General features: G+C 43.7%; 1 protein-coding gene and 1 long non-coding RNA gene across 3 annotated transcripts in view; one reads left to right on the top strand and one right to left on the bottom strand.

The window, feature by feature from the left end:
- DHDDS (dehydrodolichyl diphosphate synthase subunit) overlaps window positions 1-1,058 on the bottom strand; it is a 21,169-nt gene extending 20,111 nt beyond the window's left edge. Inside the window, exon 1 of the mRNA XM_083512015.1 lies at window positions 960-1,058. The gene's annotated coding sequence lies outside the window, so the exon portion shown is untranslated. The remainder of the gene's footprint in view (window positions 1-959) is intronic.
- Window positions 1,059-1,209: 151 nt separating this feature from the next.
- LOC310710848 overlaps window positions 1,210-8,156 on the top strand; it is a 31,132-nt gene continuing 24,185 nt past the window's right edge. For both annotated transcript variants that reach the window (XR_014528270.1, XR_014528271.1), the window contains exons 1-2: window positions 1,210-1,724; window positions 3,595-3,691. This is a non-coding gene — a long non-coding RNA (uncharacterized lncRNA). The remainder of the gene's footprint in view (window positions 1,725-3,594; window positions 3,692-8,156) is intronic.

Genomic DNA, 8,156 nt, shown 5'->3' with positions numbered 1-8,156 from the left:
AGTAATGTAGGATCATGTTATTCTTTCATGGGTTTTCTTTTTACATATAGTGGACTGTTGGGGGGGGGGGCTGGTTAGGGAGGGAGAAAAACTGCCAAATTATACCCACTTATCTCAGAGTGAGACCCAGAATGGGGATTACTTTCCATATAGAGTTGTTCTATAAATCTCCAGCAGTAGCATCAATGAAAGAGTAAAAACAATAGGATCATGCCCTGTAAGAGACTTCAGCTGTCAGCCTAACCCTACTTACCTGGGAGAAAGTTCCATTGAATTCAACAGGACTTACTTCTGAATAGGCATGCTTAGGATTGCAGAGTGACCAATTAGGAACAATTCATAGGAACCCAGAAAACCGCCTCATACCAAGTCAGACCATTGAGCCACCTAGTTCAGCTCATCTACACTTGGCTGGCAGTGGGCTTCAAGGGAGTCAGTCTCTCCCAGCTCCACCTGAGGATACCAGGGGTTGGACCAGGGACCTATTCCCATGCAAGACAGATGCTCTACCCCTGAGCTATGATTCTCCCACTTCACCAGATTCATCAAGGGTCAAACCCATCCCAGGGAACAGCGCTGTAGACCACAAAACCTCACACCGCAGTTTATTCGTTCATCACAAAAGGCACCTTTTAAGGCACCACCAAAACTCTTTTGGCACTGCAACAGGCGAATCCTTTTCCAAAAGATGAACATACGGTTCATCATGTCACCCACGGAAACAAACTAAGAAAAGCCATTGGACCTGGAAGAGGGGCCCTCTCCCTTCCCTCCACCTTGAAAGGGGTCCCTCCCAAGACGGAGGGGGCACTGGAACCCCCCCAAACCACCGCAGGGAGCAGAAAGAACCCCGATCCTTCTTCCCGCCTAAGAAGGGCTCCTGCGTGTTTGTCTCTACAGGGCAGTCGCTCCAAAGGAAGCCCCGCTGAGCTTGACCAGTATGCGCTCCTCTCACTCACCCGCCTGCCGGGTCTGAAGTTGCGCCTCTTGGAGCCTCGGCGGCGGCAGCTCTGCAAAGGAGCGTGACGTGCCCTTCCGTATATGTCACTGCGACTCGACCCGCCTTCCGAGTTACGTCACCGTCTCGGAAGTGCGCGGCGAGCGCGCGCCCCTTCGCAGGAGGGGAGGAGGATTCCAAGGCCTGGCCCCTCAGAGAAAGAAGGGAGTGCGCGTGCGCGCGTTTGGCGTTCTCCTGGCCGAGCGTTGAAAGATTCGAATTGGAACGCTCGCGTTGCAGCTGCAACGGATGGTGCTCGAAGAGGCTCGCGATATTCTGACAACAGCAACGGCGCTGGCGTACAATAAAAAATTAGCCTAGCATATGTGTATATATCTTATATCTATCTAGAGCTCTGTGTGTGTGACACGAAAACCAGTTCTTCTACATACTGGAGTGGAAAACATTTAAATTCTGGTCGTAAAAATAATAGTGATGATAATAATATTCTGCTTGATATCAAAACAGCATTAACACATTAGTATCGATAATAACTGCATTAGTATCGATAGTAACTGGAAGTGCAGGCAGAGGTGAAACGATAGGTATAAATGGCGGATAAATGGCAAGCTGACCTTTGTTCACCAGCCTGGAAGTACAGGCGAATCGCATGGCATTATCTGTAGCAGCGACTGCCAGCGCCACCCGAAGTCTGGCTAGATCGTCGGTGGTTTTAGAAAGAGAGTATCGGGAACAGACAGGCTGTCGATCCCACAGTTTGTTCGAAGTAAGTCTCGTGGAGTTTAATGGTGAAAACTTGCATAGGGTTGTAGCCATTATCACTGCTATCATCGTTATCGACAGAGGACGAGATGGTTGGACAGTGTTCTCGAAGCTACAAACATGAGTTTGACCAAACTGCGGGAGGCAGTGGAAGACAGGAGTGCCTGGCGTGCTCTGGTCCATGGGGTCACGAAGAGTCGGACACGACTGAACGACTAAACAACAACAATCATCGTTATTATTTACTCAGTCTTTTAGGTTAACTTCTTACAAGTCAATGTGCAAAATTCAAAATCAGTAATAAAAACATGATCAGTTACAGTGTAATGAAATAACATTAAACAGCGCTGCTAAACAAAAGTTAGCTTAAAACATGCCAGGATACAGATAAAAACTACAAACAAACCCTAAAACCAAACCAAGATATAACAAAGCAAATGCTTTGTGTGTGTGTAATTCTTATTAAGGCATCTTTTTTTTAAAAAAAAAATATTTACTATGAATAATTAGTTCTTCAATTTGCTTGTTTTCCTGTTCATGCTCAATATTTTCTCCCTTTTTTATCGGGTTCATTCAGGAGTCACCAATCTTTTTACACCCATTGGCACACCGGGCTTTTTCAGTGAGCGCTTTGGGCACCAGCCCCTCTGGTCATTTTTCCCCCCCCACCACCATGTGAGACACATGCACACCACACTCTTCACTTTTCAAAGGATCTGAATAAAAGGCAGATCTAGTAGAATTAATCTGAGCACATGGAGCTGAAAGAAAAAGTAGTGACTCTTCCAACTTTTTTCTTCAACTGTTCTTTTTGAGGAAGAAAAAGGTGACTATCCTTTAAGAGTGATTAGATGGGGCGGTTCAGAGGCTTCATGGGCAATAGGGAAGACCTCAGCAGTGGTGGACTTTGGGCTCTTAAATTTCAGTGTCGCCTGTGTGATGCTAAAATTTGGTGTCCCTTGCCTCTGGCACTCTGTTTTACAGCATTGTTGTGCCGCTTGGCAGCACGGTGCCCAGTGCAGCCGCACTGGTTGTGCTACTCTTAAACTGCCTCTAACCTCAGTATCTTGAAACCCACACTTGCCATGTTGGCAACCCCCTATATCTGATAGAAAACATATGTGCAGTGACTGTGGTTTTCTTAACACTTGTACAGGGCCCTAGAAAATGTGGCATTTTATAGCTAATCTGTATTTCCTGAAGTAACCGTGCTGTCAGTCTGCATTAAGAACACTGATAAGTGGTAGTCTGAATTTGGCAAGCATGTAAGAAAGGATGTAAAATGTTTGCTTTACCTTCAATGAAACTTCAGGTTTTTGTCAGTCTCTGTCTTCGAAAAAGAGCTTCCAGCAGCTCCTTCTGAATACCAGAGGGCTCTGGAATAGGGCTAGGGTAGGGAGCCTTTGACCCTCCAGACATTTTTGGACTCCAACTCCCATCAGCCCCAGCCTGGATAGCCAATGATCAGATGATAGGAGTTGTAGTCCAACAGCTTCAGGAGATTCATTACCTCTAGAACATTATCAAAGTTCAGACTTAAGGCTGCTGGCAAGAAGGTCTATCCACTGCCCACTCTTCTTCTGGTAGGAATCCTGTGACTTAAACAGCCAGTAGGCAAGTAGAATTTCAACAGGCATAGCTTTTTTTCCAGCATGTAGAGGCTGTGCTATGGGGAAAACTGTATCCGCTAAAATCTGTCTGCCATGTAGTTGCTAATGCACAGGAGCCTTGCCAAGGGGGGAAATGTAAGAACTCTAATTATTATTATTTTAATTATCACCTATTGTTTGATTAATGTGTACTTCATTCATTAGCATTTTCAAATAACCTGCAATTATGCTTTACAATTATTGTTATCTTGCATCCTCTTCTAGTGAAATTGATTTACTGGCTGGATCATAAGACCAAATTCCAGAGCAGTAACCATTGTATCCTTGTTATGATCAAAGGAACAGATAAAGCTAAGATACAGTGAGTGACTTCTTCAAACCACTACTCCCCTTTCCTTCCAGTCTAAATCCAAATCATTCTGAAACACTCCCCCTAACAACTTTGAGTAGAACTTAAGATGTTTCCCATTCTAGCCTTGACCTCTCCAAAACAAAGTGTTAAATTCTTGCCTCTATCACACTTTATTTTATTTATCTGCTACGTGAAATAATGGCATTTCATCTAAGACATGATAGGGATGGAATAAGCGATTGGAAGGGAAATGGAAAGCAAGTAAATTCAGATATTAATTCTTCATAATGTTCAGGGCTTGCATTCCAATTAAAGCAATTTTAATTGATTTATCATATCAGTTTCCATTGGTTGATAAAATGGGGGGACAGAGACCAAAGCAGTACATATTCCAATTATTCTATGTTAGTGTGTGTGTGTGTGTGTGTGTGTGTGTGTGTATAGTTAAACATGAAGTTGAAGTTGGCTTTTCATTTTCATCATCATTATTAATTGTGTCACAGACAGGAAGTTCAAGGAGCTGAAGTTACAGCAGTGCATTTAAAGTAACTGTGTATAAGCAAAATTGTATGCAAAAATATTATATTAGGACAAATTCACACTAAAACGCTGGTGAATGTTCACGAGGACTTTTTTTAAAAAACAAACAACCGTGCAGATTAATGTGGAGAATTGAATTTAGAAATCAAAAGAAACTGAAATAGACAGATTTGCCCATCCTTACACAGAACCTTCTATATCAGGTGCACAAAGTGGTAACCTCAATGGATAGGAATATTTTTACACAGGGAGGGAATATTTTTACACAGCCCATAGGTGTGTCCCATTATGATGCAGAGCACCAATAAAAGTATAAGCCACTCAGAAGAGTAAAATATCCAATCCGAATGGGTGTGTGACCTGCTGTCATCCAGCAATGAATTGAGAAAGCATCTCATAAGCACCTAGAGAAGAACAATTATTTTCCGTAGTGAGTCGGTCACTCCTAGATCCTATTAAACATCAGCCTGATTATTTCAAATGTGGGTGATCGTGTGTGTCACCAATATGAGCAGTGAAACCAGTGATTTAAATGGAATAGAATGTGAGAGCCAGTTAGCATTTTAGATTAGGACTGGGGAGGCCCAGGTTCAACTCATGAAGCTTGCTGGGTGGCATTGGGTCAGTAATTCGCTTTGTCAACCAATGTACCACACCATGTTTTGAGCAGGCATTGAAAACAGTACAGTGGAACCTCGGTTTTTGAACGTAATCCATTCCGGAAGACCGTTTGACTTCCGAAACGTTTGAAAACCGAAAACTGAAAGCGGAAGGCTCAATACAATAGGGAAACTCAAAACGGAAGCCATGTAGCATTTTCGGCTTCTGACAATCGTTCAGAAACCGGAGCAGTTACTTCCAGGTTTTCGGCATTTGAAAGCCGAAACGTATGATTACAGAGGCGTTCAACAAATGAAGTTCCACTGTACAATGAAGGTGCCTGAACAACATTAACAGGCAGTGAGTTCCAGAGAACAGGTGCTGGGGTTGCCATATTTCAAAAAGTAACGTTCCTGACACACACAAAATGCATTGCCATACATCTGGCTTGCCATTATTCCTCCCTGACGCCATTTTAGGCAAGCCTAACAGGTGCTGCCCCACTATAAACGTTCCAAGTGCAACAACAGGGATCATTCAGTGTTGAGCATAAGGGATAATTATGTTAATGTTAAAATCCACTAGCCAAGGCCAGGGGATGGGTAGAGGTGTTGCTTAGAGACCAAAGAGACATGGTCTCTGCCAGGGTAACACATGCTTTAATTGGATGTGTAGTTCTGATGCAATTTCCCCCGTATGTTTAAGCTGAACGGCTCACTGAACTAAGAAAAATAAAATCTTTCTGTTCCTTTCTCTTAATATTTTACAGTACTTTTGCTGTTTCCTCAGTAAAGTGCTTGTGTAGCCCTTGGAATCTAACCCTCACATAAGATGTGATTCCCCTTTACTTGTGGGGTGGGGCTCCTGCACACCATTTACTGCTCTGCCAAAGGTAGCAAAATCCTATATTATTATTGCTACGCTTTTGAATTGCTTCATATGAAATGTCTCAGAGACATTTAACATTAAAAAAAAATCAGCAATAGCAACCAATATGAAACACTTTATTGTATACAAATAATTAAAACCATTTATGGTAATATATAAAAAATACAATTACAGCAATTTCACATATAAAAGCACAATTAAAACAATTTGGTATATAAGAACCATTTCAAATCCAATACACATGCAGACTTGAGCTGGCCCTGAGCATGAGAGTTTGGTGACAAACGTAATTAAAGCAACATCACTGCCACACAGACAGTGTAGTTTCTGTCCTTCTGGAGCTGTTTTAATAGATGCAATCTGTTTTGTAGCTGGAGCTCATAGAGGTGTCGTCAGCCCATTGGGTGATGGAAGGGGCGGGTTTGTCCTCGCAGTTTTGCAAGATGAGTTGCTTGGCAGCTGGGACTGCTTGGGGAAGTATTTACTCGAGGGTTATGTCCTATAAAACTGGCACATACCCCACCAGCAGAGTGAAGGAAACCTCAAGCATCAAATTATATACAGGTCAAAACTACACCAGAAGGCTGCCGTTGGTGAGCACTCCCACATCATTTGCCCAAGGGTGCCAGATGGCTGTCTGCCAGTGTTGGCTCCAGGCTCTGGGGATCCTTGAGCAACCCTACCCTGCTTTTCTTCCTCACGACTATTGGTGCTGCCCATTTGCTTGACTGTAATGCAACCCAAAGCGGTTGATCTTGTTAGAATTCCCGCTCCTTGATTGCAGTCATGGGATTTTTGTCTATCACATGACGGTATATGTTTTGACTCCACAGAGTGGGAAGTGATGGAGACAGGGTGTTTGTGTTACTGTGTTCCGTGAAGTGGTACTATTGTCCTTTGTCCTTTTTCTCTTTGCTGTCTGATGCTAGAGAGAGAGGGAGCCATGTTGCAGTGCTCCGTGTGTATGTTTATATGTAAATAAAGTAGATTAGCCAAAATGCTGAGTTGCTGAGGTCTGTCACGAAAGCTGCGAAGACTCTGTGGATCCCTAAGTGTCTGTTGGCATCGGTCGCTGTGATGTTCGGGCTGAAGAAAGCTTTTGAAGCTTCCGAACGATTGACCAGGAGGGAGAGAATATGCCAGTCAGGCATGTGTCTCTGCCAGGGTCCTACTCAAGTGTAGGATGAGCTCCTGACAGATCTTACTGGGTGAGGCCTTGGCTTTCTAGGGCCTAGCTGAGAACTGCCAGCTTCTTGTCACTCCCATTGCAGCAGATCGGCTCATGGGAGCCCGGGTGATGCCATCACCTCCAGGGCAGGTGACAGGAAAGAGGGCCCAGCCTAGCTGGTGAGAGCAGCAGCAAGCTGATATGGCAGTTCCTCCACTATATGTCATGGTGGAAGCCATGTTTATTCTTGTGACTGCTTTATCTACATATTAAGTGGTAGGTGTGGCTAATTTTACCATCAAAATGTGCACATATGTCGGAGGAGCTGAAGACATCTTATAGGTACTTTTCTTCCAACCTGGCTGGTTCCTTGAGCCAAACTGGGAATCTGCTGCCCCTGTGGATCTTGCAGTCTGAGGCGGTCACCTCACATGACCTCATAGGTGGGCCGGCCCTGCCTGCTCCCTTACCCAGAAAGCAAGCATACCTCCATGTTCTAAGTAAGGATGGGTGAATGTGTCAGTTTCAGTTTCCTCTCCGTTTCTTATTTCCCAAGTTCAGGACAGGTCTCCACATTTTTAAATCAGTCTGTAAAAAAATTTAAGTCCTCATGAAAATCCTGATATACATATTTTTGTATGCACTTTTGCCTACCAGACACATTTTTACAAATAATATGTGTTTGTTATTTTCACTAATATATGCATTTTTATGCACATTTTACCTTATCATGTGCATTTTTGTATTAGTTAGCTGGAGAACCGCGTTGCTGAATTCACAGATGTGCACATTTCAAAGATGGCTGTGTTTTGATCCCCATATTGTTTCAGAAAGTGTGAATTAGTTAGCTTCACCTTGAAATGCAAACTTAATCAAATTTCTCTTCTCCCTACTTCTGAGACAGCCACCATTGCTGCCCTCTGCTTTGGGGGGTCTCTCATTTGCCCACTTTCCTCACTCTGATGGTCTTATGGGCGATTCTGGCCTCCTTCCCTCCAAATCCTGACAATTCCAGACCCTCCGCATCCTCCCATCCTCTTGCTTTTCTATCTTTGGAGTTCATTCTTTGGAAGCTTGTAGATGGGTTCTTAGTATTATAAACAGATCATTCAGATTTCAATACAGTGGTACCTCAGGTTAAGTACTTACTGTAATTCGTTCCGGAGGTCCGTTCTTAACCTGAAACTGTTCTTAACCTGAAGCACCACTTTTGCTAATGGGGCCTCCTGCTGCTGCCGCGCCGCCAGAGCACGATTTCTGTTCTCATCCTGAAGCAGA

The sequence above is a fragment of the Podarcis liolepis genome (genome assembly GCF_965112155.1).
Source record: "Podarcis liolepis genome assembly, chromosome: 7".
NCBI classification, from domain to species: domain Eukaryota; kingdom Metazoa; phylum Chordata; class Lepidosauria; order Squamata; family Lacertidae; genus Podarcis; species Podarcis liolepis.
The sequence above is the reverse complement of the archived record's forward strand: the minus strand, read 5'-3'. Positions and strand labels throughout refer to the sequence as shown.